Source organism: Canis lupus, chromosome 22 (assembly GCF_003254725.2).
Source record: "Canis lupus dingo isolate Sandy chromosome 22, ASM325472v2, whole genome shotgun sequence".
Classification (NCBI taxonomy): Eukaryota; Metazoa; Chordata; class Mammalia; order Carnivora; family Canidae; genus Canis; species Canis lupus.
Window position 1 is genome coordinate 43,230,150 of NC_064264.1, and position 24,764 is coordinate 43,254,913.

At 35.9% G+C, this 24,764-nt stretch overlaps 1 protein-coding gene and 1 non-coding gene across 4 annotated transcripts in view; one reads left to right on the forward strand and one right to left on the reverse strand.

The window, feature by feature from the left end:
- Positions 1-24,764, forward strand: part of GPC5 (glypican 5) — a 1,341,373-nt gene that overhangs the window by 549,503 nt on the left and 767,106 nt on the right. The gene's annotated exons all lie outside the window — the stretch shown is intronic.
- On the reverse strand, positions 23,809-23,912 carry LOC112656171 (U6 spliceosomal RNA). The gene has a single exon (XR_003134165.1). It is a non-coding gene; the product is annotated as a U6 spliceosomal RNA (small nuclear RNA).

A 24,764-nucleotide genomic window follows, 5' to 3' on the forward strand; every position in this document is an offset into this window, starting at 1 on the left:
CAACATTTAACAGTTCCCTCCAGCATTTCTGTTGTGCACTGAATATTTGTTTGCATGCCTCCTACCTCAAAATTCATATGATGAAGCCCTAACCCTTGATGTTTTGCTACTAAGAAAGGAGACCGTTAGGAGTTAATTAGGGTTACATTAAGTTACAAGGGCAGGACCCTCATGATGGTCTTAAGATGAAGAGATCTCTTTCTTTTTCTGCTATGTGAAGACACAGTGAAAATGCATCCATCCAGTTGCAAGCCAGGGAAAGAATTATTTAGAAACTGGCCATACTGGCACCTTTATCTCAAACTTGTAGGATAGAACTTCAAGGAAATAAATGTCTGTTGTTTAAACAAATCCAATCTATGGTGCATTGTTATGGCAACCCAAGCAGACTGAGACTTCTCATGATGCTCTACTTTATTCCTCTGCCATCTCCCATGTAGAACACTATGGTAGCCTACCAAATTACCTTCCTGCCTCCTTTTTGACTTTTTTGCAGTCATAATGGTATTTCCTGAAATGTAATTTAGTTCATGCTATTTCTCTGCTTAGTTGTTCCAGTGACTTCCCCTGATGTTCAGCATATAACCAAACTCCCTTTTCTATAAGGACTTTTATGTTCTGACTGTTCCCTTTCTGACCTCATCTTTTACCTCCTTCATGGTGCATGTGTGCACACACATGGTTGTACATGCATTTGCATGCACACATCTTGCTTACTTACAATCTCACTGGATTTCTTGATAATCCTCCAATTTGCCAAGCATATTTCTACCAGAGGGCCTTTGCATTTGCTGCTCCCTCTGCTGCTAAAACTACTTTCCTTGGATATTCATAAAGCATGCTTTCCAATGTTATTTCAATATCTTTTTATTTATTTATTTTTTTTATAAATTTTTATTTATTTATGATAGTCACACAGAGAGAGAGAGGCAGAGACACAGGCAGAGGGAGAAGCAGGCTCCATGCACTGGGAGCCTGATGTGGGATTCGATCCCGGGTCTCCGGGATCGCACCCTGGGCCAAAGGCAGGCGCCAAACTGCTGCGCCACCCAGAGATCCCTCCAATATCTTTTTAAAAGTTGCCTCTCTAGGAAGTTTTCTCTGACTTCTTTTTTAAAAATGATTCCATGTAGGTCCCCCTTCATTATTTCCGTATATTAATGCTTATCGAATGTCTTCAAAGCCTGTATTATTTTCTGACACCATGGTATATACTTATTTGTTTACTGTAAACTCCATAGGATATGAGACTTCGATTCCTTACTGAATTACTAGGGCCTAGAACAGTCCTTCCTGATACAAAAAGAGTCCTTAATAAATACATATCCAATGTATTCAACAAAAGATTTACCTGAATCTTAGCAATCTATAAGCCAATTATTAAAAAACTCATAGCATGAACCATAACCTTATATGAAAATTACATGGAAAATATGAATCCTTCCTGTGATTGTGGTTTTAAAAACCCTTATTTACTAATATACAGGATATTAAAATGCAGGGTTTTTATCCCAGGTATGTGCAATATGACATTTTGTCTTATAAGACAGAAATTGATTTAAAAATCCAACTTATTTTGTTTCTTGTATGTTGTAGGTATAATGATAACTGACATGAAGTAAATACTTAGATTTTCTGGCCCAACTGTAAATCCTCTGTATATATTTAGAAATTAAATTGTTCTTTTGTGAATATTTACCTGTGTAACCTCATTTAATTCTCTTAAAAATTCTATGAGAGTGATACTATGCTTGTCACTATTTTTGGTGAAGAAACTGAGGCATAATTGTATTAGATAATTTGACCTGGGACACAGTCAGTGATAAAATAAGAGCGAAATTGGTGTAGTCTGACTTCACAAGGTTAAACATTATTTCTACTTCATCAGTATCCAAAGTAATCAAACTATTAATCAACTAGAATACTTTATCCAAAACAGCATGAGACCTACAATCTCATTATCTGTCACTGGTCATTTATTACTAGAAGTTTATTAGCCTCATAACTACTGTCCTTCTGTTATTAAACAAAATCAAATGACTGTATTTCTACAATCTAAATTCACTTCTTGCAATTATTATTTTAATGAAATAACAGAGTTTACACTGTCAGAGCAATATAATTACAAATCTTTACTCTAATTAATAATAGAATGGATTGTTGGGTTGTTAAGACAATACAATTATAAAGGGAAGGCCCATAGAGAGAAAACATTTGACATTCACCCAGCAAACATTTCTTTAAAACCCACTTGTTTTAGTCTCTGGAGATACCATACTTTCTTCTGTGGATGAATTCCCACTTAGTAAAGATAACAGCCATATCAGGAGGTAATCTCAATAAATTCAGTATTACTAGAAATCTAGTGAAGCCTCAAATCATGGAGTACCCTATATATTGTGCTAAAAACAAAGTTTAGGTTTTATCTGGAAAGTAGTGTTATCTAAAGTGAAGGAGGTGAATAGCAACAGGTGCTTGACAGGATTCACTACAGTATGAAATGAAAGAATTAGGTTGCTTTTGACATTTACTTTGATAGCACCTTTTAAATCCGGGGAGGAAGTATTAGAAGTGCCATTTATTTTAATTTCTAATATCAATTAAATATTTCTAGTTTTGGTATCTTTTGTATGAGTTGCATATGAATACAATATATTATGGAGTACTTATGTAAACATTTTAAATGGTATGGATGCACATTTTAATAATTTAAGTACCAAATTTGCTATGGAGAAACAAACCATTTTAAGCATTAGAGCTCCAGAGGAATATTGAAGTTTTAGATATATTACCCCAGAGTTAATGTTATGTCAAGGCATTGGAAGAAGCAGTTGTAGTTATTTCAGCAGAGAGATAATGAGTACCTTAACTAGGAAACTGGTAGGGAAAGGATTTGCCAACTATACTGTATATATATTGGCAGAATTTTGTGACTAATTAAATGTGGAACAGTGATGAAGAAGGAAGATTCAAGAATGAATGCCAGATTTCAAATTTACAAAATAGGGAGAAATTAGAAATACTAAGCAAATAGGAAGTCTAAAGAAGATAACCTTAGGAAGGAATGTTGTAAGTTCATTTTAGGCACAGTGATTTTGAATGTGCTTTGAAGTATTCAGCTTTCAGATGTCTGAAATTTAGGGACAAAGTCTATTTTGCAAATGCATATTTGGCAGTCATTAACACAGTTGGAGAGTGAATGGAATTACCCAGGTGGTTCATATTTAGTATAAAGAGCAACAGTTCAAGATAGAGTTCTTAGAAATATCTATGTTAAAGACAGAGGCAGAGACCCTTGGAAGAGGTAAGGAGTCAGATTGAGGAGAATAATTGTTCTAAGCTCTGTCCATGAGCAGAGAGTTCTACCTAAAGTCCTTTGAGTACTATGACACTGATGTCAGGTCATTCCTATAATGAAAATGCAGTTAATGGGCTCTTTTTCTCTGGCACCATTAAACATTCAACATACAAATCTGTGTTACACACTACTATACAGGAAAGAAAGGTCACGTTACCTCCAGTGTTAGGGATTTATGGTTCATAAGGAAATAGATAAGACAAGGAAACCATGTCAGCACCCTTCAGAGAAGATTGAAAGATAGTTCGTGGGTACATGGCACTGTTTAGATATCACTCATGCAACACCTAAAATAATTTTCAAAGATTTATGTATCCTCTTTTCTCATTTGAAATTGACAGCTTAATATTTATTACAAATTTAAATATTTGCAAAGAAGATACTGTCTGGATACTTTCATTGTATACATGATTTACATCAAAACATTAGAACTGCCGTTTAGCTCTTTCAGTCTACAAACTGTATTAGGGAAAGCAACCCTCATTGTCAAATTCAGCTCCAACTTAGATAACCTCACATCAGGAAAGGTCCAGTTTCTTTTTTTTTTTTTTGTTCAAATAAATAAGTTAATGAACCTCCTTGTATTAATCACTAGGTGTTCTTAATTCTAATTCTAAGGTAGATAGTTCAAAGCATTGCTAGATAAAGTATGGATGTTTCCATGATGCTTTGCTCCTGTGGGTCTCACTCTTTGCAATTTTATACTCCAGGGCAATGAATTGTAGAAGATGGTGACACGTTTGCCTTACTTTTGTAAAGAAGGGAAAAGGATATTTTATAAGAGGAGTTAGAGAAAGGAGAATTCTGAAAACACAGACACATTAGTAGCCAAGTTCATTTTTGGAAAGCATGCATACAGAGGAATTGAGGATCTGGAAAAAGATTGCCTTAAATTTATCCATGCCTATATAGCATCTGTTCAGTCTTGTTTTCCTGCAGGCTACCCCACTCCATGAGACTCAGCTATAGTCATCCAAGAGAAACATCAGTAGTCAGTAGCCTGTTTTGTTCATTAATCTCTACATCCTTTCTGTCTGCTACTTCCTCCTCTGCTAATACCCAACTGATCCTCTTCCACTGGGTCATATTAAATACATTCAATATGATGGGGTTGAATTATGAGGTAAGTTATTGCTGAATTTGTTCTGCCCTCCACTATGCAATTTCATCCCACTGAAACCCTAATCCTCAAGTGGCTATCTTTGGAGATAGAATATGTGAGAAGGTGGTAACAATTAAATGTCGTAACAGTGGGACCCTACTCTGATAGGTCTGGTGCTTTAAAAGAGAAGAAGAGACACCAGAACTCTCTCTCTATCCCTCTGTCTTGTGAGGACACATCAAACAGGCAGCCATCTGCAAGCCGGAAAGAGAGCTCTCACCAGGATTCAGTCATGCTAATCACCCCAATCTCAGACTTTCATCCTCTGGAACTGTGAGAAAATAACTTTCTATTGTGTAAGCCTACTTTCTGGTATTGTGCTATGGCAGCCTGAGCAGAATAATACAGATTTTGGTACCAAGAATTGGGTTGCTACTGTAACAAATATCTAAAAATGTGGAAGCAGCTTTGTGACTGGGTAATGGGAAGTCATTGGGGGACTTTTGAGGTGTGTATTAGAAATAATGAAATTAAGGCTGATTCTGGCAAGTACACACAAGAAAGCTTCAATCTTGGAGAATACATAAATAGCCATGAGCAGAATATTGGCAAAAATATGGAGGTTAGAGATCATTATGGTGAAGTGTCAGATGGAAATGAGGAACATGTTATTAGAAAGATGAAAGGTGATCTTATAAGGTAGCAAAGAACTTGTCTATACTGTGTTCTCATGTTTTATAGAAAACAGAAATTAGGAGTGATGAAATTGAATGTTTAGTTTAAAAGACTTTTACACCAAGTGTTAAAGGAATGACTTGGTTCCTCCTGACTGTTTATGGTAAAATGCAAGAGGAGAGAGTTGAATTGAAGGAGTTCTTAAGGGAAACCAGAACTTGAAGATTTGGAAAATTATCCACCTATCTATATTGCAAAAAGTGAGGAAGCCTCTTCTAGAGCGAGCATCAATGTTACAGTTGAAGCATGACTTCATCATGAGGTTACCCATGATGTTAACTGGACATCTAAGTAGAATCTGGGAACTGAAATGGAATTATAGGATTATGCCAGCTTAGACACTGCCAGTTTGAACTGAAGGAAACAGAGAAAGTGGGATAAAATGAGGGAGGGATGCTGGACTGCTTAGATTCTACAGGATGAACCATAAAACTGTTACACTACAAATGTGTTATTCTTGTTGAAAAGAGAATAACCTCAGTCAATTTAGAAATTATCAGGGCCACTGCCTTGGTGTCATAGCTTCATCTCCTAGAGCCTTGTGGGTGGGGTCCCACCCAGCAGAGTCTTAAGGGTGGAAAATTAACTGTGTCTTTTAAGTCATCCACAGTGCAGTATTGTGTAATTGCAGCCTGAGCAGATGAATTCAGCCATGTAATATGCAGGCCAGGGTCATGGACATTATCTGAGATGCTTCATTAGGCCTCTTACACCCATCTCCCCTTTCTTAGGAATTATTTTCTTACTACCAGGCCTAGTATGACATCTTTTTATTTATTACCTTTGTCATAGCTAACTGGGCCAGGCACAACCCCCTCCCCTGCAGGGATTGCCTTGATTAAAGACATCTCTTCTCAGGGTAGCCCCCACAGAGTGATGGATTTACTTGGTGGTACAGGACTCGGGACAATTCTGAATGGTCACATAAGCTTTAGAACTGACCATCGGTTTGTTGGGACAACTGAGATGACATGGCAGCTTGACTTCCCCCTCTACTTCTTCACCTGCCCCGTCACTTGATGATGCCAGAGCATTGTCCTAAGAAACCTGTTGCATGCTGATGTCTATCTCAGAGTTTGCTTTCTGGGTAACACAGAATCCAATGCACTGGCATCCAAATAGTTTTTCCAAATTCTGTTTTATGTGTGTGCATGATAGGAGGGACCCAAACTGAGAAAAGACACACTACATTTTATTGTGAGTTTTTTTTCTATTTGTGTATCTCTTTCTATATTTTATGATTAAATTGCAAGAAGCATACATAACTCATATATCTGTCTATAGCATTTAGGATTTTGTCAAACCATAATAGTTCCTGGCAAATGTTTCATGAATAAACTCTAGAGATGAGAGGGTATGTCAACCCTAATATTCCCTACCTGAGGCAAGTGGCATTTTGAATACATACATGTTTAAACAATATTAATAGCTGAATAATGTGACAAAGTACTTATTTGTGATATATACGTACCATAATTGCACCAGAGTTATATAAAGTAAGGTATAAAACAAATAAAAATATTTAATTTAATCTTTTCCTAATAATGAAAGATTTGCAAAAACGTTTGCTAATTGGTCCAATTTGGAATTCTGAAATTCTTGAAGATTTGCTTTCTGCTTATATAGGAATGCATACAGCATATCAAGTCAAGACCTACAGTCTTGTTTTGCTAAGTGTGACCAAGTGAGTTTTATCTAGGGTTCTTAGTGCTTTATCTATGAAATATGATTAAATACCACCTAAACACTTTTTCTACCTGAAAATTCTATTTTGTTCTGTGAAAACCACTTTTTTTTAAAAGATTTCATTTATTCATGGAAGACACACACACACACAGCGAGAGAGAGAGAGAGAGAGAGAGAGAGTGAGGCAGAGACACAGGCAGAGGGAGAAGCAGGCTCCATGCTGGGAGCCCGATGCAGGACTCGACCCTAGTGACTCCAGGATCATGCCCTGAGCCGAAGGCAGGCACCAAACTGCAGAGCCATCCAGGGATCCCCTGAAATGAACCACTTCTAATCTCATACCTGCTCATTGAAATAAGGCAGATAATCAAAATAAAGGGTAGATGATAATAAAGACGCTGACTACAGTCCTATTTCTGGTGGGACATCATTAATATTTACTAAATAGAAGCTGAATTTAAGTTATCCCCATTTATACCCAGCTTCCCAGTCCTACATAAGATTTAATACTTTTCCTTTCATTTAGTCAACAAATATCTTTTGAGATCTAACATAGGTTAGATGAGGCACTTTTTAGGTGTTTGGGGAATACATTAGTGAACAAAAAACAAAGATTTCTGCTCTCATGGAGATTGTATTCTTTGGTGATACAGAGAACATAGTGAATATTTAAAGTATTTTGTAGGTGACAGGACTAAACATTTGAAAGACATGGAGCAAAGAAGATACTGATATTGTCTGGAGTAGGAATTATGGTAAGTTGTAATGTTAAATAAGATGATTGGGTAGTCTTTATTGAGCAGCTGAGATATGAGCAATGTTTAAAGAAATAAAGAAATTAGCTATGCTGACACTTGGAAAAGAGAACCCAGAGAACAGGAAACATCTAGAGCAAAGTTGGAAAGGCTAGGATGTGTTTTTAAAGGTTTGAGAAAGTGTAAGGATGTTGTGTGGCTGATGCAGAGTAAGGAGAGAAGTCAAAAATCAGAAGTGGAATGGATGGTGAAGAAACGGTTCCTCTATGGCCTATGGGTCTTGGATTATGGCCTAGGGGTCTTTGAATTTTACTCTGATGAAATGGCTAGCCACTGGAAGACTGAGCAGATTTTATAAGAGTAACAGAGTCCTCCTTGACTCTTATAAAAAATAAAAAAAATAAAAAAAAAAGAAAGTGACAAGTGAAGAAGAAAGGACATAAAGCTGAGAAGGAGCAACTAATGAGTTGAGAGGAAAACCAACTAATGAGTTGAAGTCAATTAAGAAAGGGCATCTGGGGAAAACATGTATAGTTATATAAAATCTTGCTAGCAATTCACTTAAGAAGATGTCTGAAACTATTTAATTTAGGAACAAGAAAATAATTGATAACTTGATCAGAGCGGTTTAGGAGGTATGGTGGGAGTAAAGCCAAATGGGAGTGAGTTTAGGGCAGAAAGGCAAGAATTGGAGACCATAGTCTGGTTAAATTTTCAGACAATTTTTGCCAAAATGGAGCAAGAAATTGGATGGAAGCTGTTAGAGGAAGTGGATTATGATGAGTTTTTGTTGTTGTCGTTGTTTTAAATCTTTTGTTTTGATTCATTTTTGTTTGTGTTTTTCAGAGAGGGAGAGTAAAAGCTTGTTGATGCTCCAGTGGGAATTATCAGGAGAGAATGGGGACCTGATGATGGTAGAGAGAGTAGGGAGGCATCACTGCTGGTGTGATGGAGTGAGGAGTTCAGAATTCCTTCTCCTCAGTATCACAGCAATGTAATTGTTGATAGCTTTAAAATAATAAAAGAGTCAACAATCATTTAAAATCTCTGTAGATTGTTCTGATAGCGAATGGGGAACAAGAATTCCTATCCTCTTCAAGGTCCTTCTAACCAGATGAAGAATCAAATTGACATGAGACAGATTAACAGGAGAAAAATCAAATTTAATAGTATAGTATGGGGAATCTACATGGATATGGGAATTCTAGAGACAGGCAAAATGAAGTATATGTACCTTTCTGAATCAGGAGAAGAGAGTAGGTTTTCTGGGTCTTCAGAAGAATTCACACGAAGAGTGAAAAAGAGTAAATGTTTGGTAAACACGTATTTGCTGGGCGACTCAGAAACAATGGGACATAGAGAATTTGATCAAACGAGGTCTTGTTAAGTTCCTCTCTATCTACACTACCTAGTGTACAGTATAATGTGGTTATCTATGGTGACAGCTCTTTTCCTGGAACTGGTCCTCCAAGTTATTTTAGGCAGTTGTGGAGGAGGTAGAGCTTTTCCTGAATCTGCTGGGGTTTGATTGCTTTTTAACTCAAAATAATCTTCGTGCCAAAGTGGCGTATCTTGGGGCTGCCTGGCTTTGGCCCTCAGCAGAGCATAAACAATACAGAAATATTAATGCAAGAAATTCTATTAAATTTCAAAAGGAACAGTCAGATTTGACGCCTTTATTGTAGTTTGCTAGGGCTGCCATAACAAAATACCACCATCAGGGTGTTTTAAACAACAGAAATTTATTTCCTCAGGGGAAATTAAGATGAGTCCTTTAGTTCCATCATACAAGGCAAATGACAGAAAACCAAAAGAGTCCTCTTGGAATCACAGTTCATTCTAGGGGGCAGGAAGACTTTGAGCATGCACTAGGCTGCACTGCCTAAGGAACAAGCAGAACATGATGTGAGGCACACTGTAAAACATTTTCCCAGACCTTACACAGACAAATCAACAAGGCCTAAATACAACTTCTGACTGAACAATAAGCAACATGCCTAGGGGTGACTCCAACAGGCTTAAAAATAAAGTCATACTCATCTCTGGAAAATTCTGGAAAACTGCAAGTCCAATGCTGCATCCACTCAGAAATGATGTCATGAGCTGAGCTGCCAGGTGTTGAAGTGGTTGGTTAAGACAAGTCAAAATGATGATAATGATGAAGGCTTTATTAGTTATTACAGTAGTATAAACACAAAGCCAGAAAGAAGATGCCAACTCCCAGAATGTTTCATTTTCCCCCACTAAATGGCACTGGACAAGAGACAGACATATCAGCACAAATGGAAGGAGTCATCTCACTACAAGAGGAGCTTTGAAAAAAAAAAAATTGCTGCCTTTTAAGAACTCTGGGGCAGGAGGGCAGGGAGAGAGGGAAACGTAGGAGCAGGAAAATACTGAGTACTGAGTGAGTGTAGAACAAAATATCTTCTAAGTTTCCACTCTTCCCCCTGATAAGGAGGCCTAGGCAGGGACCAGACCTGAGAAGGGCACCCCAAAAATAGTCCTCCAAATGAAGGCACCTGAACTAGGAATATAGTTACACAAAAAAGCATGCTGGCCAGGAGTCCTGAATCCGACTGCAACTCCCCTTCCAGACTGGCCTGCACTGGCTCTTGCAGCTTTGGTGTGCAGAGGGCAATTTTCCTCCATGAGGCTTGCTAAGTGAAGTCTTCTAATTGGTTATCCTTGGCCTCAAGGATCACACATAGGGTTGGCCAGGAGCTGACTCCCTGGCAGTCAAGAAAGGGAATTATCAATCTACTATCCTTTACTGAAAGAAGGGCAAAAAAATGTAAGTGCTCTGATCTGTGAGAGCCACCTTCAAGATATCCATCTGTCCATCCATCCATCCATCCATCCATTCAGGAAAGGGCAAAAATCTAACTGGCTAAGGGGGCTTAAGTACCACCTTTCACCCATAAGTGGCTTATTAACCCAGGAGTGGTCCCAAAATAGCCAGGCTAAGAGATAAAAACAAATGGAAAAATATATAAACAGGAATATATTTGAGAGTCTATACACTAATGGGAAAATAGATTTTGCAGAATTAACTTAGCCAAATCATTAATCAACCCCTCTTCTGCAAAATACATTAACAAAAAAACAAATGACCAAAAAGACAAAAATAAGAAATCTTATGATGAGGGAGAGGAGTAACCATATTTGCCTAATATATTATTTAAAATGTCTAATTTAAAAAAAAATGAGGGATCCCTGGGTGGCGCAGCGGTTTAGCGCCTGCCTTTGGCCCAGGGCACGATCTTGGAGACCTGGGATCGAATCCCACGTCGGACTCCGGGTGCATGAAGCCTGCTTCTCCCTCTGCCTGTGTCTCTGCCTCTCTCTCTCTCTCTCTCTCTGTGAGTGACTATCATAAATAAATAAAAAAATTTAAAAAAAATAAAATAAAATAAAAATAAAAAAAATGAGACATGCAAAGAAACAGCAAACTGTGACTGACCATACACAAGAACAAAAGCAGGTGATAGAAACTACCATGGAGAGGAACCACTGGGTGGGCTTAACAGGCAAAGAATCCAAAGCACCTATTATAAATACATTCAAAATAAAAGAAAAAGAACCATGCTTAAAGAATTAAAGGAATGTAGGATAACAGTACTTTATGGAATATAGAATATCAATGAAACAAAAAATTATTTGTATAAATAACAATAGAGAATAAAATTATTTTTTAAAAAGTGGAAAGTGAGTTGAAAAATACAGTAACAGACATGAAAATTTCAGTAAAAGGATTTAGCCATAAATTTTATTAGAAAAAAGAACCTGCAAACTTGAAAATCAATTAAGATAATGCAATTTAAAAAACAAAGAGGGAAAAAAAAGTGTGAAGAAAAATGAACAGTATCAGATAAATGTGGGAGAATATTAAGCATATCAACATTATGGGAATTCCAGAAGTGGGTAAAGAGAAAAAGAAAACAAAATATTAGAGGAAATAATGTCCAAAAAGAAAGAGTATAGTATAATTATCCTTATGGGCCTTTGAGAATTTTGAGTTTAAAATGAACTTAGTCAATATGGTTGTGTGTTACTATCCAGCCATATTCTATTAAGTGGTCTGGTCATGGAATGGGGAAAGACCTGGATTGAACCAGAGTTGTAGCTGTGTCAAGCAAGCTGGAAAAGTGAGGGTGGTAAGGGAGGTCAGGAAGGTAAACAAGAGTGATTATGACAGACCATGGAATTTACACTGGATAAGGAAAGAAGGAAATGTCTCAAGGGATAGAGAAAGACATTTGCACAAATGACGTGGAGGCCATGTACCAGATAGATTTCAAGTGTCCATCGGTGAAAGGTACTCATTACATTGTGATTTTGTATATCACCTCATCATGGTTCCATGTATATGTTGCAATGAGTAGTAATGACAAGGTCTAAGATTTGACATTGGAGGGAATGATTGGGGTAGGTATCCTTGGAGTGGAAGCATTTATGAAATTAAGAATATAGCATATTGGAAAAAAATTATGTGCATGTATATAGAAATTACTACAAGTCAGGCATTCTAATGAGTAGAGTAGGAATGAAAGAATAACTAAAATTTTTGAGAAATACAGAGGAATGATTCTGCAGGTGAGTAGCCGATAGCAATAACATATTTCTTTTCCATTAGGTGACCATTGAATCCTATAGGGTAGGTATGCCATTTAAATCAGATTATGTTAATATTGCCTTTTTCTTCAGGCTGTGTGCTTACAGTGTGACTTCTTCAACTGGAATGATAATCCTCAATGTGTAACATAATGTAGTTCCTTTGACTTCAACCGTGTAGAGTTGATCTAGGTTTCTACCATAATCCCCTTTGACTTCAACCTCCCCATGATTCTTAGCATATTTTTCTTAGTTCTACCCTATACAATATTTTCTGTGCAAGTTTCATCTATATTTTATAATATACTATTTACCTTAAATTCTGATTTCTATCCTGAATTGTTTTTACCAATGTATTAGCCAAAGTTCTTAACTACATGCAGGGGAATATACTTCATCCTGTTCGAGAGTAATCTACCTATTGAAGGGATAAAGCTATTTCACAGATTAATTAGTAGGATTACAAAAACGAGACCCTAGGCTAAGCTTCTGGGACAGCCTCACACTGGGTAGAACTAGCCGGCATCCATACAGCTGCTTCTACGTGATTGGCAAGGTACAGAAAGAATCAGAGAGGCTGCCATGACAGCTGATATCTCAAAAAGTAGTTGGGACACTGCTTAATCTGGATGCTCAGTAGCTGCTTTTGCCAGCGCAAACAAAGTCTTTTACTTTATCAAATGATTCAGCTCTGAAGGGAGATCTTACACAAGGATATCTAATTGATGGAATCTAAATTATATGTGGATCCTCAGCTGCAAGGGATTCTGGGAATTGTAGTGTTTGCTTCCCATCCCCAGCAGGCTGGCCATTGCTGGGTAGATAGTTCGTGTGTTGAACTCTGGTATCCAGTGTCAACCAGAAGTACTATTTCCAGCCTTTAATGAACTTTGAAATACAGTATGAGGATTAAATATACTAACCAAATTTGATCATGTAAAGACTTTATCCACGTAATTCACCAAATCTTGTTGAGTTGAGGCCCAGCATCTTTAAAGAGAGTTTTAAAAAGAAAGCTTGTAAAGATGTCTGCTTCTAGCAGAAATGAAAACTCTATGCTTGCTCAACTTGAAAAGGGCTAGTGAGAATAATTTTGTCATTACCACTACCATCACTCACAGTATTTGATTTGGTTAATAACCACCCCATTTCATTCCCTTATGATTTGGAACCTATTTGGAAATAACAGGAGTTAGAGAAGAAATTCTCTGCTTTATTACAGGTGCAGAGCTGGATTAGAAAATATAGTTGGGGTTCAAACCAAGTCTTTTTTTCCTTTTTCTCATTCCCTCCATAGAATTTGTACAAAAAAGTTACCAAGAGAACAGCTGAATAACTTAAAACTTTACTGTATGAGGCATAGATTATTCTTTTTGGCTTAATGCATGGAAAATGCAAGATTGGCAGGCAGAATTCATAGGGCTCACAGGCAGGTGGTTTCTAAAACTGGGATCCAAGAGTGGTAGATTGACCAAGAAAGAGAAACAACACATGAGCATGTAAACTTAGGACATCGACCTTCTCAACTCAAGCTCATAAGAAAATAGCTATCAGACTCTTATCACTTCACCAATCAGATGTCTCCTACTAAAGCAAGAAGCTAGTGAGTGGTAAAGAAGAAAGAGCGACTCCTGCCCTATAAGTTTTTTTGAGTCCTTCCAATGTATTCTGCTGATTAGTCACACAATTACGCATTTTATTAGAAAATCCTCCAAGTATAAAGCTGTTATGCTTCCCAAGTACTTGCAAAAAACCCAGATTTCATGGAGATACTATTTTTATCATTGCAAAAGAAGGAAAAAATACACAATAGTCCTGCTCAGCAAATAACAGCAAGCAGACTGCTGTTATTTTAATAATTCTCCATGTGTATTTTTGCACAGATTTCCTTAAATGCCTATAAGATGACCATTTCATGTTTTTCAATCACTGATGTAATTTTCAAAGCCACTTATGAGGTCTATTCTTATCTCATTAAAGCAATGAAGTTAAGTGACTTTACATTTACCTCCTTAGTGCAAAGGGAATTTAATTTCCAAACCAGGACCCACAGTGATACCATAGACCCTTTTTCCTTTTCTTGCTTCCATTTAGTTTGGTTTAATACGAATCCAGAATAAAGAGAAAGAAAATAAACCTATGCTAACAACTTCATAGTTACAGCAAAATTAGCTTAGATAATCCTGAATCATTTTCTTCTTTTATAGCAGAATATATCACAAAAACAACACTAATTGAATTGTTTCAGATCTAAATTATCAGGAAGATAGCATAAAAATGTTGATCATCATCAGGGACAATGGTTGCTGATCATGAAAATGCACCTAGTCTTAAAATAATGATGGATATCTCCCTTGATTGTACTTTTTTCTCAGTTTTCTTTGACTTTGTTTGCCCTTTATATATTTTCCCCCATTTGCTACCATAATCAGGAGAGCCTTGTATCGTCCACATATTCTGTGACACATGATGTGATGTCTTGCATTATTATTGTTGTTGTTCTAGTGTCTTCCAACCTTTATAAAGCCACGTAGTTAATAAAGGACTTGTGTTGTACATACAGAGATTCTTCTCCAGTAGTTGTATTTTAAACCTTTTAACCCATATTTTAACAAGTAGCTGTAATTTCTAGTTAACATTTGTTCAGTAAACATTAAAGGATGAGGTATTGTGATATTGAGATTTTTTTAACTCCTCCCTTAATATTAAACATAGTGCTCTAGTAGTACATAAGGAATACTCAAGATCAATTTTTGAATCATAGAATTTTAAATATACAATAGAATTTACTAATTTAAGTTATTGGGAAGAGGGCAGAAAACAGACATAGAAAGGTTAAGTAATTTGACCAAGACCCTGAAGCCAGTTATTGACAGTGATCAGTGATATAGCCAAAAGTCAAGTCTTATGATAAATGTCTAACTTTAACTTAGAAATGCAATGATGCCATAGAAGGAAGCCTCTGATGGCATCCTACTGGAAACAAAGTGAGGCGTGAAAGAAGTCTGGTATGTGGGTCCTAACTATAGCTGAAAAAGATATAAAATTGGAGCTATAAAGTTATGTATATTAAATAGCCAGAGATCTATATCTATCTGTAAGCTCACAAAAGAATTTTAACATAAATGTCTAAAATCATACTGCTCTTTTTCTTCTGCTTTTAATTTTCATAAAAAATGGGATAGAGGGGCCCCTGGGTGGCTCAGTGGTTGAGCATCTGCGTTTGGTTCAGGGCGTGATCCCGGGGTCCTGGGATCGAGTCCCACATCAGGCTCCCTGCAAGGAGCCGCTTCTCCCTCTGCCTATGTCTCTGTTTCTCTCTCTGTATCTCTCATGAATAAATAAAATAAAATCTTTAAAAAAAAGAAAATGTATTAGAATATTTTCTTATGAATCATTAATTGAGATATAACTCAATTTATAGCTCAGAAACTGAGCTGGATATAGTAAAGATCTTAGGTAATAGATAACATTATACCACAAAAGTAGGGACATGGAGTCAAATGATCAATGATTTTCCTCATATTGAAATAATAATAATGCATCTGACGGTGTTGTTGTTGAATTATATATACTGTATAATGGTTTTATTTATAGTTTATATAATCATATTGATGTGTTCTGATTATATTCATAATATACCATTAAATATTATGTACATATTATTATAAATAAGATATATTATTTATAAATGTGCTATTTGATTATGTTAACTGTGTTTTCAAAATTGAGACTCAACTAAACTGATAAAATGTTAGATGTTTATAGAAATCTTTTGATACATTCCATCAAACGCTCCAGAGGAATTAAAACACAAACAGGTTAGAGGACGGGATTTCAGTATGACAATACTAAAAATGAGACAAGAGGACAAAAAGGCTCCTCCCATGCTCGGATTGTCTACATGAGTATTTCCCCAGAAGACCAATGCATTCATTGATAGTGCATTTGGTGTAAGTTTTGAAAACACATAGTGTTTTTTACTTAGCAGAGTTTCTATTTTACACACTGACTTTTCTGATTCTTAGAGCAGTATTTCGTGATCTTTCCCATGTGGACTTTTAAGAAATTTGATTTAACAATGTATTATTTGCCTGAATTAAAAATTTTTAAATGCAGTTAAATCGGGTATTTTCCCTGTGATATTAAGTAGATCATATGATTTTTTTCTCAATTTTATTATTAAATTGACCAGTGGGTTGGTGATTATATTGACAAAGTAAATGACAAAAAAATCATGCCATGTATTTCTGGGTCTTTTTTTTTTTTTTCCTTAAAAAAAAAAAAAAAAAAAAAACCACAAGGGGATCCCTGGGTGGCTCAGTGGTTTTCCTTAAAAAAAAAAAAAAAAAAAAAACCACAAGGGGATCCCTGGGTGGCTCAGTGGTTTTCCTTAAAAAAAAAAAAAAAAAAAACACAAGGGGATCCCTGGGTGGCTCAGTGGTTTGGCTCCTGTCTTTGGCCCCGGGAGTTGTCCTGAGGTCCCTGGATCGAGTCTTGCGTTGGGCTCCCGGCATGGAGCCTGCTTCTCCCTCTGCCTGTGTCTCTGCATCTCTCTCTCTATGTCTATCATAATAAATAAATAATAAATAATAATAAATAATAATAAATAATAATCTTAAAAAAGAAAAAGAAAACACAAAGCAACACCATGATAATTGCTAGCATAATTGAAATACAGTTTAGTTGGAATAAATTTATTTCTATCTGACTGAGATGAAGTTTCTTTTTTCTTCTCTTATCCTGTCAAATGAAAATAACTATGCAGATTTTTAGCAAATTTCAAGAGAAGTTTTGGTATGCCCTGAAAAATATGGGCCATACAAAAAATTCATAGAGATGTGTGTCATTGATAATCATTTTGAGAACAACTAAAAGCAATGATTTTTACCTAAATTGACAGTATAATTGGGATAATCTGATAAAAAAATATACCTAATATACAGCTGACTGAATATATCTATATAATCTATATATCTATATCTACATATTATTGATCTACATATTATTTATTTTCTATTATTTTTCATGGTCCAGGAAAACAAACCCCTGCTCCCATATCCAAGTCATTTTCTGCTTGTTTAAATGGCTTTAATTTTCCTTTTAGCCCTTATCATTACCTGACCTTATAATGTATGTTTATTTTAAAAAAGTTTTCCTAAATCCCCAAAGTCTGGAACAGAGGCTAGCATTTAATATGCATTAAATGAATATTTGTTGAATAAATAAAGATGGGGAAAGCATAAACTAGCTTTGCTTTAAAATCTGAGCTCCAAAAAAAAAAAAAAAAAAAAAAAAAAAAAAAAAAAAAAAAAAAAAAAAAAAAAAAAAAAAAAATCTGAGCTCCAAATAAAAAGCCACAAGGGAAGCAGGAATTACAGGTGTTTATGTTCCACTGAACTTTTTTGCATATTCTCAATTCTGCTTAGTTGTTTTCTTGGGGGAATTAACTGTAATGATGATTAATGATTCCTTTATGAAATGCTGGGTGGGGATATAGTCCAAACTGAGTTAGACTACAAATATATAAAGTAATATTTTGTAGTGTTATAGCCATAATTGCCTCTAAAGGCAGTATCGAATAAAATGGAATAATTACAATTTTTGGTGCTAGATAAAACTAGATTGAAATCTTAATTAACTTTATTTTATTATGACCAAAAATGTAAAAAAAAAAAAAAAAGAGCAGCCAGCCTCCATTTTTATGATAGAGTGAAGAGAAAAAGGAGTTTAAAATGAGATTTTTTTTTTTTTTTAGCCAGAAAAGATTATGTCTGGAAGAATTTGAAAACCAATTCAGTGGTAGCTTACATTTTTTTAATATGAATTGTCCATGATAAGCTCTAAGGGGAAAGGAGAGAAGACTAGCTATGAAATTCTTCATATTTGTAAAACTTGTCTTCCCTGAATATGGAAAACGATAGAAAAAATTTAAAAGGCTTATACTAATGAAATAAGTGAGAAAGAAACATGGGGCTCCTGTTGAAAGTAAGATTATAATAGGCAGCCGCCTTTGGCCCGGGGCATGATCCCAGGATCAGGGATCGAGTCCCACATTGGGCTCCTTGCAGGAAGCCTGCTTCTCCCTCAGCCTGTGTCTCTGCCTCTCTCTCTGAGTCTCTAATAAATAAATAAATAATCTTAAAAAAAAAAAAAAGCCTAGATCTTCTCTATTAAAAAACAAACAGGAATAGCATATTTAGACAACTTCAGATACTACTTATCAGACGATGGCTTTAACAGATTGTTTTTATGGTGGCATCTACCTTAGGAGGAACATAATGAGGACTCTTACTTTGAAAAGGGGTCAGAGGAGACTGAACATAGAGAAAAATGTTGAGATTCAGTTGCGATCCATGCCACGTCCCTTGACTCCAGCACACAGAGGGGAGGTAATGGGCCTGGAAACAGTAGTGGGGAGGCAGAAGCAAACATCACCTATTTTTTAATTTGATATTCAGAGAATTTGATATTTCACATAAATAATTTTTCCAATATTTAATTTTAAATCTCAAACATTTTCCTTAATGTTCTAGTGGATTTTGTGAAATATGATTCAACCATTCCTGTGCAAATTATGACACTTATTTCCAAACTGTGCTATCCAAAACCCAGTGTTTTCAGAAATATTTAAAGGACCATTCAAAGAAAACACAGCTTCATGGTTGAATAGTTTGCAGAAATACCGTGCATACCGTTTTTACTGCACATGTTGGAGGATAACAGTGGCTCCATGAAGTCCGTTGAAAGGAAATTTGCTTGACTTTATTTAATTCCATATTTTTAAAATACATTTGATTATAGAACTAATTTTTGTAGAACACATTTGGAAGATACTAATTTTTTAAGGAGCACAGTTTGAGAATTAAGACCATCATTATTAATAACCCTTTATTGCCGTGATTCTCAAAGTTTAATATGCGTATGAATCTCCTAGGAAACTTGGTAGAGTGCAGATTCTGCTTCAGCATTTGTTGGAGGTGAGAATGAGACTCTACATTTCTAAACAGGTCCCTGGTGATGCCCAGCCAGCCTGCCTGGAGTCCGCACTCTGAACAGCATGGTTCTGTGGCATCATGGTTCTTTAGTTCCACAGAGATGATGGAGACCCGGAAAGATGTAAAGCCACTTTTACATTAGTGACTGCAGCCTCTTAGGCTAATGATGTGAAAGAGATTGTTAGGATGGAATCTTTTAGTTTCAGCCTTGACTGGCATCAGGATATCAAAGTGAAGGTAAGACAGAAGATAGAGTCCCTCTCACAGAAAAATTACCAGGAAGAGTGACGAAAAGTCTGTTCCACTGCTTCAAGACCACTCTCCTCCAGACCATTACATGTGAGAAGAAGGTGTGGAAAGAGAAGATTCCTGATAGGGCTGGTGTAAGAGAGCTGATGCACCTTAGGGTTAGGGTTAGGGTTAGGGTTAGGGTTAGGGTAGGGTTCCTATTCTCCCTCCCTCCCTCTTTCCCTCTCCACCATTTCTTCTTTCTCTTCTTTCTTGTTTGGTTCCTTTATTGTTCCTTCTTTCTTCTTCTTTGTTTTTTGATATGTTATTCAGATTGTTGTCATCTTATTTGTAAAAAAAAAAAAAAAAAGACCTTTATAGCTACATATCTGGAATATGTACAGACTTTATTGCTATATGTTAATCTGTATCAGTAAAGAAATTGTGTATTACTTAATATTTTTGCATTCCTTTAGAGAATTCTTGTACATTGTAGATTTCATTTATGGATGGAGGAATGAAAAGAACAGAATACATATCTTAAAAACCATAAGTTATTTTGGGTGTCTGCTTGTGTGTGTGTGTATTCTCATTCAAGTGCTGAATAAATCCTGATTTTGTGCATTAAGAGCAAATACCCCCCCCCCACACACACACACACACACGAGTGCCAAGACTTACTTTTGTCCTTTTGGCTGAGTGTGTACTTGCTTTTCTTAGTTCTGACAAATGACAAGGCAGCTTTCTGCCTTTGGAACTATCACCTCTTTGTGAGCTAATAATTATTATGTGTATTTTGGCCCTAGTGTTGGCACCAATTGATTGAGCATTTATTGTGAATCAGAAATCATGCTGGTATTTTAAGTATATTAATTTACAAAGGCCTCATTCCTCCCCAACTGTTGACGTAGGCACTTTTATCCCTATTGATAGGAGTAAAATGAGATTTGCCATATGTTAGCAAGTCTAAGCCATACCTAGGTCATATAGAGTAGTGAAGCCAGACTTTGAACCCAAGGAGCTAACAAGGCTTGTACCCATAGCAACTATGACAAAGGAGAGTATACACATTTGATATCTTCAAGGAGTCTGTTTCATCCTGCAAGTGAATGTAAATTTGGTGGGGATTTGTTCTCTATTTACAATGCTATTGCAAACATTATACCGTAGTTCTTCCTTTGCCCATTATTTACAATAACTGCAATTTAATATCATCTCAAGAGGTAACATTAAACTATACAGAATCCCCAAGATTAAAGAAAAATATGCTTTGATTTTATTTCTAATTCTTTTTGGGGATGAGAATTTGAACTATTCTGAGTTTTATGGGTATCCTATATATGTTCATGGACATAAAATTAATTCCCTGTGTCTCAAGGGTAGCACAGACATAAAAAGGCCAATTACAATTTTATGAATAGGAAATATAAGATCTGGGGCTTCGATTTTCTCTATTGTTGCATTCTAAATAACAGCGCTATTTCTAGGGAATACTTACATCCTTTCTGACACAGAACAACTAGGAACTTTCATTAGAGAAAAATCAAAGCAGATGCAATGTGAGTCCTCATATAGTGCAAGCAATGTTAAAATAGATTCCAAACTGGTGTCTTGTTTTGATGAAAACTCAGAAGACAATTTGGAGACTATTTGTCAGACTCCAGAGACTGAGGCACAGATGGAGTTCTGAATTAAGTGACTTTGTATTTTGAGATTTGAAATGAGCTCTAGTCCCAAATGTATATTTCAATGATTGTGAACTAATTAGATGTGGTAATTGATTATTAAAGAGTTTATAGTCTTAAAATTGTGAGGTTCATAAGTGATAATTTAAACATTTATAACAAAATTAAAAATGTAAACTTTATGTCGATTAATATATATAGATAGAATTGAGTGAACCAAGTTTTGGTTTGATTGGTCACAAAATAGTCTGGATTAGTGAATTTTCCAAGAAGCCAAAGAAAATTCCATGAGTTATCAAAAATTTAAATATTTTAACTAATTTAATATGGAAAACAACAAATTGGCTTCTTGCTTTTCCACTGCACCAAGCAATTTTGAAATGAATGCTATTTAGATTTTTTTTGGTTGACCAAAAAACATCCTGAATGCTAATTCATTAATAAGTATTCATTTCATGAATATGTAATGCATACCTACAATATGCCAGACTCTGTTCTTGGTTTTGTCGGTACAAAATACATGTTTCTGCCTTTGGGGAGAGAAAAACACCTACCTAAGTATACATATATATAATATATATCATGTATATATTATATACATATATATATATATATATATATTTTTTTTTTTTTAGTGGCCTGTATTATAGACTAAAAAATATGGAAGGTCAAGGAAGCTAGAGGTTCCAATTTTATGTAAGGTCATCAGGAGAGGCTTTACTGAGCAAGTGGTATTTGAAAGAGTTAGCCATACACTATCTAGGAGAGCAGCAGCTCAAGCCAAAGGAATTGCAAAGGCTCTGAGGCAGAAGCATATCCAAGTAGATCATGGCAAGCACACTGGTGTGGCTCAAGAGAGGACACTGCAGCAGACAGTTTTAGGAGATAACTAGGATCTCTCCAGGTCACGATCCACATTTGTGACAAAGTCCTCACTCCCATGTAGAATATGGAAGGAGGCATTGCGTTTTGCTAGAAAGTGAATGTGTATTTGCTTTAAACTTACTCCTCACGTATACTCATGAATACTATAATTATGTGCAAGAACATTTACTCACGATTGGGTATCTAGAAGGCCTCAGGTCTCACTGAGGATTTAGGGGGAAGTAAGGGAGCAAAGCCAGACCACCAGGTTGTGCTTCATCAAAGGTATGCTGACACTGAGGCAGCAAATGAAGAACAGGTAACAACCCACCCAGGTTACACTCCCTTTGCAGAATCAGGGGGCATTTTTTCTTTCTTCTTATGTGGCTCAGCCCACAAGAGCATCATGCCCTTTGCCCTGTATCACTCACTCAATCTTTACTTCTACAAATCGCTGTAACTCTCAGACTTCCCTCATGCAAGCTGAAGTCCTACCCTGGGGCTGTGGTAGAACAGGCATCTCCATTTTCCTTCCAGTTTATTTTATTTTATTTTACTTTATTTTATTTTATAAATGAATGATCTTTGATCTGTGTCAAAGATCTTATTCAACTCATTAACTAATGAGATATGCAGTAGGTGTTACAACTGGTTCAGAGAGAACTCAAGTACCACACAGTTATAGCCAAATAGGGAATGCTGAAATGAATTTATCCTTCTCACTTCTGATTCTTGTGGTTAAGCAGATACATCTGAATCCAAAGATAAACGTTTTAGGTCCTATGCTAAAATAACTTGGTGTAAGTAAACTATATTTTCCTAGATTTCTACCTTGACCGCTAATATATCTCTTTTTCTATTCTAGAAGAACAAAGACCCTCTTACATCTCCTTGCTGATTATAGCTCCTTTTTTACAATAACTATAGGAATAGTTTCTTGTTAAAATAACTATAGGAATAGCTGATATTTAAGTATCTTCATGTCTGAAACTGTGTCAAGCACTGTACAAATGCTGTGTCCCTATATTTACACAACATCCCTGTGGGGTCAATGGCACCAACACTCTCCTACTTTTACAGATCAGTAAAGCAAGACTCCACAGGGTCCATATATTGTCCTAAGTCATGGCAGGTAAGTGGCACGTGTACAAATGGAGTCCACATTGCAAAAAGGTTTATTCTACATTCTCAGAAATGCCTCCTAAGCAATTAAGGTCTGGGAAGCATCCACATTTTATACCAGTATTCTCTGAACATCTTATCAAAGAGGCTTGGGCTGAAATGGATGAGGTGGGCCAGGCTAGGAGAAGCTAAGATCATGGATCCTGGCTGTGCATTTTGCTCTTAACAAAAATATTTGGAGAACTGGAAATAAAAGGAAGGAAGGAACGTACAAAGATGAGTTAACAAGCTTGATTTGAATTCTGTCAACTGTAGAGAATTAAAAAGACTTTCAGGAGGAAAGTGACCTTGTTCATTAGCATAAATTGAAAATACATAATATATTGGAGCTCCCGTTCTAATTAAGATGGGAAACAGAACAGTGGCAGGCTGATGACACTGGGCATATGAGACATTCTGTTTTATCACGTGTAGAAATAGACCCAGTGATGGCCAGTTAGTTTATGATGGAAACTGATTAGGTCTTACATTTCTTGGCTATGCATATTTGTTCTTTCTCCATTTTATTGTAATGAAATAAAATGTTTTTAGATTTCTCATATATGAAGATGATAAAATTATGACACGTTCAATTAGCATTTTTCTTTTTCTCTTTTTTTTTTAAACCATGGAACACCTCACAAATCTACATGTCATCCTTGTGGAGGGGTCATGCTAATTTCTGTATAGTTCCAATTTTACTATATGTGCTGTGGAAGTGAGCACTCACATATTTCTTTTAATGGAAAATTAATTCTATAGATCCACAAAGAAATGCTTGTTTTCCTCCTCATTCCTTCCCTAAGTTCTCTTGTGCATACCAGTTGTTTAGAAGAACAGAAGAAGCACACTTGCACACACATACACCCCCCCCCCCCCACAAATTAGAAGTTGCCAAACTATCAGATGGGAGAGAACCCTGAACTCACAAATTAGAGATTTCTTCCATGTCTTAATGCATTGGTTGGAATTACATTTTATTTTATTTATTCAGGTCATACTTATTTAAAATATATTTATTTATACATAGGTTGATTGTACACAGGTATATTTTATATAATTACATTTAATTTGCCATTGAGTATCTGTATGTTTCCAAAGTGTGAAAGTTGGTTTATTAATATGCTCCCAAAATGAATTATTTATTTTTGACCTATATTTTCCAAAGCATATTTTACATGCCTTCAACCACCTTTATTACTTAAAAATCATAGTTCCTAAATCCTAGATGACTTCACTGGATAACAACAATGTAGTTAAGTATCGTACCATACAAATTAGTTTTAAAATTTTCTAAATGATTTATTCATTGTAAGCTATCATTTAAGGGAAATAATTATAACTTCCATTTTAAAATTTTTGATAGTTTTGTAAGCTTTCAATTTCTGCTGTAACAAAGTAGTGCAAATCTAGTGGCTTATTACAGTGTTACAGTTCTGGAGGCCAGAAATCTGAAATAGGTCTTCTGGAGGTACCATTAAAGGCTGTGTTCCTTCTGTAGTCTCTAGGAAAGAATCTGTTGCAGCCTTCACCAACTTCTAGAGGCTACCTGCATTCTTTTATTCCTAACAATCCAAA